Source organism: Vombatus ursinus, unplaced genomic scaffold, assembly GCF_900497805.2.
Source record: "Vombatus ursinus unplaced genomic scaffold, bare-nosed wombat genome assembly UNPS02002305.1, whole genome shotgun sequence".
NCBI classification, from domain to species: Eukaryota; Metazoa; Chordata; class Mammalia; order Diprotodontia; family Vombatidae; genus Vombatus; species Vombatus ursinus.
The window spans coordinates 11,594-22,215 of NW_020942083.1; the positions used below are offsets into that span (position 1 = coordinate 11,594).

At 40.6% G+C, this 10,622-nt stretch overlaps 1 pseudogene; it reads right to left on the reverse strand.

Annotated features, from left to right (window-relative positions):
• Positions 1-5,516: 5,516 nt before the first annotated feature.
• LOC114048534 lies at positions 5,517-6,241 on the reverse strand (annotated as a pseudogene).
• Between the last annotated feature and the right edge of the window lie 4,381 nt (positions 6,242-10,622).

The window sequence follows — 10,622 nt, forward strand, 5'->3', positions numbered from 1 at the left end:
ACTCACAACATAGGAGTAATCCTCTACTACTCACTATCACTCACCCTTCATATCCAAGGTGTGGGCAAAGTTTGTCTGTTTCAACTTGCAACCTCTCTCCAAAACACTCCCTCCTCTATTCTGACATTGTCATCACTTTGGTACAGACCCTCATCACCTCATGCCCTCATTATTGTAATGGCCTAATGGTGGGTCTGAAAACCTCAAGTCTCTCCCTACTCCAATTCACCCTAGTCAGTCACTAAAGTGATTTTCTAAAGCTCAAGTCCAATCATGTCACCCTTCCCTGCCATTCAAAAAAGGCTTCCTGGAGCAAATACAACATGTGCTCTTTGGCATTTAAAGCCCTTCATAACCTAGCCTCCTCCTACCTTCCTAGTCCTCTCATACCTTACTCCCTACCATACACTTCTATCCAGTGTCAATGGCCTTCTGTCTGTTCCACAAAAAATATGTTCCATCTCTTGGCTTTGGGTATTTTCTCTGGTTGTCCCCCAAGCCCGGGATGCTCTCCCTCCTCCATTTGGACTATTGACCTCTCAAGCAAGCTTCCTTTAAGTCTCAACTAAAATCCCATCTTCTATAGGAAGCCTTCCCTAACCCCTCTCAATAACAGTACTCTCTGTCTTCTAATTATTCCTAATTATTCTGTATGCAGCTTGCTTTGTATATTTTTTTTGTACTTTGTCCCTCTCCTTAGATTATGAGCTCCTTGAGGGCAGGGACTGTCTTTTGCCTCTTTTTGTAACCCCAGTGCTTAGCACAGTGCCTGGCACATAGCAGGTGCTTAATGAATGTTTATTGATTGAATTCTATAAGGTTCATTTTTTAAGATCTGTCTATAGTTTTGATGCTGTGGAAAGAGTTTACAAAGGAATTGTTTTCTACAAACAGGCTGGTTTACACGTTGTAAGCTAACAATTTTTCCTGGAAAAATTTGGAGAGAGGATTTTCATCTCCCAGCCTGAATTTTTTGTGATGGCAAATCCTAAGGCCAGCTTTTCCTGTCTCAATTCTTACCTAGCCCTTTGTAATTGAATGGCTGGTGCATAAAGAAAGCACAGAGAGGCCTGGGAAACTTTCTTGACTTAAAAAGTTTCAGGAAATGTGGTTTCCGTGGTCAGATTTCCTTCAGAAGATGCATTTTGTCTTCCCATTTTGGAAAATATTTTGCATTTTCTTTTATTTTTCTCTTCATAAGCAGACTTTTTTTTTTCAGAGCCACAATTTTGTTTCTTCTGGGTTGTATCCTGTAATCCTTTTAATGTAATTTTGAATTTTATTAGGGTTTTTTAAGATGTAACTAACTTATCCTGAGTTGGCTTTGTGATTTTTTTTTATTTTTAATTTCCTTTTATTTTTTATTCTTTGGGGAAAGGCTGGGGCAGTTTCTCCTGGTTCAGCAAGTCTTATCTAATAGAGAAACTTGGTTACAAAATCAGTCTTCTTTTTGGTCATTCAGATTATGGTTCAAACATTCCTGGTAAAAATATTTACTCTAAAGTATGAGACCTAGTCAAACGGCTTCTTCTAAAGACACAACTGTCAGTTGTCTTCTGGCCAGTTTAGAAGAGATTCCTTTCAAAGAACCCAAATTATCTAAGGACCAGTTTAAAAATCTTTGTGAACATATTTGGACAGGATTACTTTCAGAGCATTGCTATCTTTGGTCCTAAGAAGGATGCTTTGATTTTTAACACCTTGCCTAAGGTAAGATTGGCTAAAGAAAATCAATACCTTTACCAAATGGCTTATTGGTATATTTGGGCAGACCACAAGAATAAAAATTTCTGCCCTAAAATTGAAAAATAGGCTGCCCAACAAATGGCTTTGAAACCTAATCTCTACAGAGAATTCTTCTTGGCCTTTGCTAATCAGACAACCCCACGTACTTATGCAAACAAGGACTAGGACCTTGGCACTGACTCCCCCCTAATACAGCCCTCTCAACTCTTCAAAGAAAAGCAGTTAGACAGTGATAAATAGGAGCAAGTATAGGGACCTTAACCAAGGTGCAAATGAACATCCCGCAAAATGATGGGATAGACTAAAAACACTATGAGATGATATGAAGGGATTGAGGAATCAATAGATCCTGCTGCAGTCAAATTAATACCAGTGCTACTTATCAGTAAAGGTACAGATGATATCCTAGATGATTTTTTTTTAACATTAGCCCTGGGTGGGAAGCTAAAATACCTGATAAAATTGTGGTCCTCATAACCTAGGCCTGTAACAGCAAAATAAAAGAGAAAAGGAAAAAAATGGATTGAACAATAATCTCAACAAATAAAGCTGCTCACAACAGTACCTTCCTCAGTTTTAACCTCAGGTCTGGGCAAATAGAAGTAGTGACTGCAATTATTACAATTTCAGACGCCCAGGGGAGGATGAGGAAGAGCTTAGGCCAGGAGTGGGCCTTCCTGAATCACCCCGCAGGCTCGTATTCTAGTGATATATGTCTGCATTGCAAGTAGAAACGATTTTGAAAATGTCACTGCCCCCTTAGGTCTACTAGCATCCTTTCAAGTCCTTAGAGACCTGATACCTGAAACCCCTTTCTTTATTCTAAGATGAACAGGAAGTTGGAATGATTCAACAGGATTACTTTAGTTAATTAATGAAGTTTCATACCTAAAATAGCTCTCTCTGCTATCTGAATTAAACTAAAATTCTGATGCTAAATTCTTCTTCCCAGTAAGGATGGATTTACTTCCACTGACCTTCTAATCACTTTCAGTGGGAGAGAATGATTTAGAATGGGCAGGAAGAACTGAAAGATAAGTCTTCCCCAAGAGCTGCTCAGCCCTGGCCAGGCTGAGGTCACAGACATGAAAACAAAAAAGAAAGGAGAATTGATTGCATTATAAACTAGAGACTAAATTTGTAACTGAAACGTACTATCTTTACTACAAATTTCCAAATTAGGGTTTGCATGTTTTTGTAAATGCTCAAATAAGAATAGTGGAATTGGGGGGGGGATCTTGAATCTCCAAGGCTTCTTAAACTTTTTTCCATTCTTGACCCCATCAGTGCTTCTTAAACTGGGTCACATTTAGAAGAAGTGCTGCGTAAGGTTACATGCAAACAATATAATACTTTTTTTAAAAAAATCACTCTTTTCCTTGGAGGGTGATAGATTGCTTGTTTTAGTAGAAAGTGATTTCACTGTCTAGAGAATATTAAGAAAGCCTTAAAGCAAAGGAAATAAAATGGTTTGCAGCTTTCAGATTTTATGCCTTATTAAGTAAAAATCCAATCTTAAGAGGGTGTTTTACCTTACCAATATATTTTGTTCTTTAAATGATTTACCAGAACTTAATTGTTTGCACAAATTGGAAGCAGAAACTTAAAAGAAATTAAAATAGACATGCAACTCAATATGTAAAACTTTTACAATTAATTAGTACAGTATGTTGTACTGATTAGGAAATTTGTTTAGGAGAAACTCATCAGAATGTCACACTGGGATATGACTGGAAAATAATGATGAGATGGAGTGAAAGTAAGTGAACATTTGAATCAGAGCAAAAGAAGAGTGGTTTTGAAGTCTGTAGACCTTTACTCAAGAAGCAGCTAGGTGGTGCTGCAGCGCATAGAACACTGGGTCTAGAGTCAGGAAGACCAGATTTCAAATCCCTGCCTCAGACATTTACTAGCTGTGCGACCCTGGGCAAGTCACTTAACCTCTATTTGCCTTAATCCACTGAGGAAAGAAATTGGAAACCAACCCAGTAACTTTGTCAAGAAAACCCCATGGATAGTATGGTTCATAAGGTCACAAAGGGTCAGATATGACTGAATGACTGAAAAACAACAAAAGGCCTTTAATCGAAGTCCACTGGAAGGGAAAAGAGAAACAAGGTTTGAGTATATAGAGAGAAGATGAGAACAGGTATAAAGTAAAAGAAAGATGGAGTCCATATGAACCAACAGTATGAATGGAGAATAACATGAAGTAAGGGGTTGGAATTTTGGAAAGAGAGGCTTGAGGTTTTTGGATCTCATGGAGAGGAGAATATGGGAAACTTTCTATGCCTGTTAATCTGTGGACACCAGTTGGAGAAATATCTCTTTACAATTTAAGACAGACAATATTCTATCAAGTTACATACAACATTTACCAAATGGAAACTAGAGAAATAAATTTGAAGGGTCGAATTATTTGAGTATAGCATACTAAAATTCTAACCTTGAAGGACCATTACAGGGGTGTGTTCTAATATTTATTTAAGGGATATACACTCACAGTATCATAACATTGCCAATTTTCATATTTTAGAAGAGGCTCATGAGCCCAAAAAGAGAAGTTGAAAATATGAGGGTGCCACCATAAATCTTTGGAAGTAAAGGTAACTGAAAGTGGTGAGCCCTTGAGGTGCTAGCTTGGGGTCCTGGGAAAACTGAGACTTTAAATAACATCACTTGTAATTGTAAAGCCTGATTTGATTGCCCTAAAACTAAATTACAACATGTGCTTTAGTGTGTTCTTCCGTTTTGGAAAATTGGCCTATTGGTAGATCAATCTCAATGCAAAAAACACTTGACATCCAGCATTAAGATGATATGCTTACAAACAGCATGGATAAGAATTTAAAGTATATTTGCTTCCAAATTACTTCAAACAGGTTATTGAATGAAATTAGTATAGAATATCAAATTGATGAAGTGATCTATTAGGTAAGATAATAAAGAAATGCATTCAATTGAATCAATAGTATTTGTCTGGCAATAAGTTTTATGTTTCATAACCCATGGTCTTGTATACATTGTTAGGCTTCTAATTTTTCTTAATTTGTGATTTTTCGGAAATCAACGTATAAGAAATGCCATGAATTTTAAAAAAATGAGATCTAGAGAGTGATATAATTGTATCCTTAGAAAATTAACTTCTCTTTTAATATGGATGCCGTTAGATTATGAATTAATCTGTTATAAAACATGGTCACAATGTTTAAAAACTACCAAGTATTCAATTGGGTATATTTTGCTTTAAAATAGATAATAGTAGTATTTTGGAAAAAATACTGACTTTTGACCTTAACTATAATGTTCATTGGGGACTTACCAGGTTCTTCTATTTGGGCAAGATCATCAAATCTTATCAGTCTTCCTAAAAGCACGTTGTGAAATTCTACAGTAATGAAGTGGTTTAATGAAAAACTAGGACCTCTCACAGTTGAAGTAAAGAGACTTACAGGTTTGTTTTAAAACCATGTTCCCTCCTTCCTTTAATAACAAATTTCGATAACCAGGGCAAGTGAAATGTAAAAAGGTTTGTTTAAATATGATAAGTCCTGCTGTTACAATATTCAAGCATATCTGACTTGCTGTAAAGGTATGTAAGTATGGAAAAGCTTAATGTTTTTAATTTTTCTATTCCTAATTTGTGGCCACTAATTGTTTCAACTTCCTACCCTAAACAGTTAGGTAAATAAATTCTAAGGTGTACCATTCATCCTCTTTTTTTTTTTTTTTAGCAGGCATAGTTCAATTTATTTGTTTATAAAAAACATCTATGTGGTTGCCACAGCAGCTGCCTGGGTCCTCTGGACAGACACGCGAGTGTGAATCTTCACAAGATGGTCAGTGAATTCCTGATAGGGAGACTTAGTGAACACAGCCTCCTTCAACAGGTCTGGGGTTAAGATAGCTGTGTTTTGGAGATGGCATCAAAGGTAGCTTTAGCAAAGTTGCTCAGAGTGGCAGTACAGCCCCTTGCAGATGTGTAGCAGTCATCAATTCCAGCCATCATCAGGAGCTTCTTAGGCACAGGAGCTGAGACTATGCCAGTACCTTTAGGGGCGGGGATCAGGCACACCAGAACCAACCCGCATCGCCCAGTGACCTTGCAGGGCACTGTGTGAGGCTTACCAGTCTTGTTCCCCCAGTAGCCACGTCTCACAAGAACGAAGGACGGCTTGGCCAGAATGACAGCACCACAAATAGCTGTGGCCACTTCCCTGGAGCACTTGACACCCAGGCCAACATGGCCACTGTAGTCACTGAAGGCCACTAAAGCCTTGAACCTGGTACGCTGTTCAGCTCCAGTTTGTTTCTGAACAGGCATGATCTTCAGAACCTCATCTTTCAATGAAGATCCCAGGAAGAAATCTATGATCTCAGACTCCTTGATAGGAAGGGAGAAGAGATAGACCTCTTCCAAAGACTTGATCTTCATGTCCTTGACTAGCTGGCACATCTTAGTGACAGGAACCCACTCCTTGTCTTTGGCCTTTCCTCCTGGGAAGAATCTTTTTATCTGTGGGATAAGGATTCCATACGGTCCAAATTGGCATTTTCTCTGGAAAGGAACCATGTCCCTTAGAAGAACAACCTTGGGAGACTTGGGTTGGAGAGGCAAGAGTTTTCTCTGGACAATGGAAGGTCCCTGAGCCAGACAAAGAGAGGAGACTGTCGGACGGCCTCAGGGGGATAGCTGCAAAGGCAGCGGATGCTCTCAGAGAGGCAAGGTCACTTATTACCTGGCAGGAATGTATACAAACTTCAGCTGCTATGCTTGAAGGAGGCCAATTAGGTTAATTTTGTCTCCAAAACTGTGCAGGACAAAGGACAAAAGCCTGCCAAGTTCCTCCTCAGGGTTGAGTAAATTGTGCAGACTCTTACAGACAGGCACTGTGAATTTCCCAAAAAGGCAGGAAAAATTACACTGCCAAGATTGAGCAGGGGCTGGGTACAGGACCCTTGTCATATCATCAGATCTATGAAGACATAAAAGCCATCGTCAACAATGGCCATGAGACAGGTATTCCTGAGTTTCAAGATCAATAAAATCCACAAGGCTCAGCCTCAGCAGGCTTCAGGCCTTCTCCAGTGTGGGCCACAGGCATAAAGCAGAACAACAGCACCACCAGTATAAAGCTACTGTCACAGCTCTCACCTGAGACAATCAGGTAAGAGATGGAGCAGCACACATCCCCATTCTCCAGGAAGAAGCAGAGGACCAAGGGAAGGCAGGGCATTTTCATGCCTGAGATAAGAATAAGAATATTTCCATCAGCTAATCAATCACAAGGTAACAGAAGTTTTCTTCTAATTGTGGATTAGATGGCCACATTTATGTTGGATGTAGTGGCAAGTGGGTCAGTGGACAAAGTTCACAACATCACCAGAGTGAATAAGAATCTTTCTCACGGGGAAGGTGACATTTGAGCTGAGATTTGTAGGAAAGCTGGCTTTTCCGAAGAGACAAATGAGAATGGAATGCATTCATGGCATGGGATGCAGGGACTCAAAGGTTTGCAAAGCCCAAGAAATGACACCTGGTGAGGGAAGATCAGGGAGAAGGCCAATTTCCTTGATCCTTAGAATAAGTGTGGGGAATGGACGCAAGAGATACTGTAGAGTTAGAAATGCCCAAACTTGGCAAGTAAAATGATATGGGTGCTCTCCCTTCTCATCTGTAGGTTAAAATGGATTCCATGCCTATTATGTTTACCCAAAACAAGTTTTAGGGACGTGATTGTTCCTCCCCATATTCTAGGTGCTGCACAAATCACAGCAGGAATAATCTAGATGCTTTACCCTGAATGGGTGGAGAATACCACTGCTTAACTCACCTTGTACAAATTACGAAGAGCATGCCAAGTAACTGGGGGAAATGAGAGGGTGGAGAGCTGAGTGATCTCACGCTAACAGCATGGGAAAATCAGGACCTGCTTCATGTGGGACTTGGCATTTAGAGCCAGACATGCAGTAAAGTTGTGACTCTAAGGCACAGAAGTGAAGATGGAATACCTTCGAGGCAAGGGGAACAGACTTTACAAAGGCAAACATATAGTGTCATGAAGTGTCATGGGTGAAGAACATTAAGAATGCAAATTTGTCTGGACCAGAGAGTATGTGAAGGGGATGACATATAAGAAGGCTAGCAAGGTAGGTCTGTAGAGGGCCAGCTCTGATCGGTCCAGCAAAGGGTTAAAGAATTCAGATTGGAATTTAACTCCTGCCTGTTCTTACCTTCAAGGGCTCACTTAATCAGGATGTTGGCTCACCACTGTCCTATTCATTAAGGGGCTCATGGAACTGCCCAACCGTGACACAATAACAGTCTGGCATGAGGGATAACATGTGGCAAACTAGGGAAGACTAGTCACATACTTTGAGATACGAACCTGAGACAGCCCTGAGAATGATTGTCCAGGCCTGTTAATTGACTGTTAATCTCTATCTTGCAACCATTTGTTTAAAATGATGTAATCCTTTTTTTCTTGATACTTTTATTGTATGCTCCTTTGATGTATGTCCTGAAAGCATTTTTTTACCAAGCTCTGAACCTTGAAAGTTATCAGTAACAGTTACAGAATACGCATAGTTTTCCCACACAAGGGATCCTTTGAAGTTCCAAACTTTTTCCTATATATGCTGTGACCCTCAGATGAATAAACGGTTCAGTCTTTGCTGACCCACCTGGCCCATGTTTCTTCAGTTCACACTCTCCCGTCAGGTGTAGTTATTAGTTGCTGGCAACCTAGCTAGGTTATGAGGGGCTTGAAATGACAAGCAAGTTGTTTGTATTTAACGTTAGGCACAGCAGGAAGGAACTGGTATTTAATGAGTAGGTTTATTGACCAGTGCTTTAGGAATATCCTTTTGGCATCTAAGTAGAGGGCCAAGAGGGGAAGAAAAACACTCGAGTCAGGAAGTCCAATTAGGAGGCTACTGTAGTAATCCAGATGTGAAGTGGTTGTGTGAGCGCAGAAAAGGCGATAGATGCAAGCAATATTGTGCAGAGAGTAAAGATAAAACCTGATAACTTTTTAGATTTGGGGACAATGGGAGAATAAGTATCATTGGATAGTTAGGTAGGGCTGGGTAAGAGAAAGGAAGAGAGGGGGAAAGGGGAGAGAAGAACACATTTGTGGCTTACTATGTGCTAGGTAGTATGCAACAAAAATACTAGCAAGACCGTCCCCTCAATGAGCTTATATCCTATCGATGAAAGAGACTACATAAAGGGGAGCTGGAATGAGGGGTAAGAGATCAGTGCCTTCACAGGAGACAAGTCTTTGGCAAATCTGAGGATCACAGTGCCTTAACAAGGACACAGTTGTTTAGTGTGTAAGGTCATGTGGTTGCCACCTACCAATCTTCCCTTTTTCAGGCTAAACACTCCTGGTTACTTTACCAGAATCTCGGTGTGCTGGATGCAGTCCTTTGGATACTCTCCAGCTCTTCTGACAAACAGCACTCCAGGTGGGGCCTGACTAGGGAAGAGCACTGGCTACCATCACCTTCCTGGAAACCATGATTCTCAATGAAGAACACAATCACAAAAGTGTTTTTAAAAGTGTGCCACTGGGTGCTACTGCTTCAGAGGAGTTTGCAATCCACCCAAACCCTGAGATGTATTCCAGATCTTTTTTCATTCCTCTGGATGGAATGAAATAGATAGGAAGAAGGGGTCCAGAAGAGGGAGGTAGTCATTAGGCTTAAGGTTGTTTTTTAGAAACACAAAAGCTAATGCTGTCTGACTTGTTTTGAAAAAGAGAAACAGCTGATGGAAGCTTCCCTGGTTCTTATAAAAACAAAGATGAGAATGCCTGCCCTACTGACCCCCTGATGGGGATACTCTTCTGGGGATTCCTATTTCTGCACCAGTCACTAGTTTCCAGGTCCCTTCCAACTGTGAGATCTCAGCTGTTAGAATCATTGGCCTGTGATCCTGGACAAGTTACCTCAATCCATCAGTCACAATCAACAAACACCTGCTAAGCACTGACTATGTGCTAACTGATAAGTTAGAAAAACAAAATTTTATGTGTTACAAACTGTGCTGGTTGACAAAGGTTACAAAGACAAAGAAAGAAACCAGTAACGCCCTTAAGAGTTTATAACGTAACCAAGGTTGACGTACATACATAAATGAACAGGGACCGGCCCAGCCTAGCTTTTATGTACATGACATTGCACTCTCCCTGAGCCAGCACAAAACCCCTGTCTGGGGCTCAAACCCCAAGACTTCAAACTCTAAAGTTTTGAAGCTTGAAGCTTTGAAGTTGTTACTGGAATCAGAGCCCCATTAGCCCCAGCAACCAGGCTTTCCACATTTCCAAACCCTTCCAGGAGCCTTACCTGAAGTCCTGAAATGCAAACAGCACAATTCATACTCTCCTTTGTACTACTCAGTAACACACACACACACACAGACACACACACGCCTAGAATCACACAGTAACCCACCTGCTCAGTTCACCCATTCAAAGTGCTGCTACCACAGTCTGTTTTCTCCATCACCACCACTCAGGAGGCAGCTCACCACCACACCCCATTCCACTGGCAGTGATGGTCAGTTGTCATGCAAAGGTGGATTCATCCTTTATAAGTTGGGGCGAAGGTACACATGGATGGAAAAAGCAAGGATAACTGTTCATAAGCTGCAGGGCTGCTAAATGCCTTGGCATAGGGTGTTGTGGTGCCATGGCTATTACTGGGAGTTGGAGACTTACCTTGTCAGCAAAATGAGGACACTTCTACTACTTACCTCACCTGTTGGGAGGGAAAAGCTAGGGAAAGAAAGCAGAAATATCCCTAACAAACCTGTTGAGTTGAATAAACTAAGGATACTGTCCCATGTCTTTTGTAGCACAATCTTCAACAGC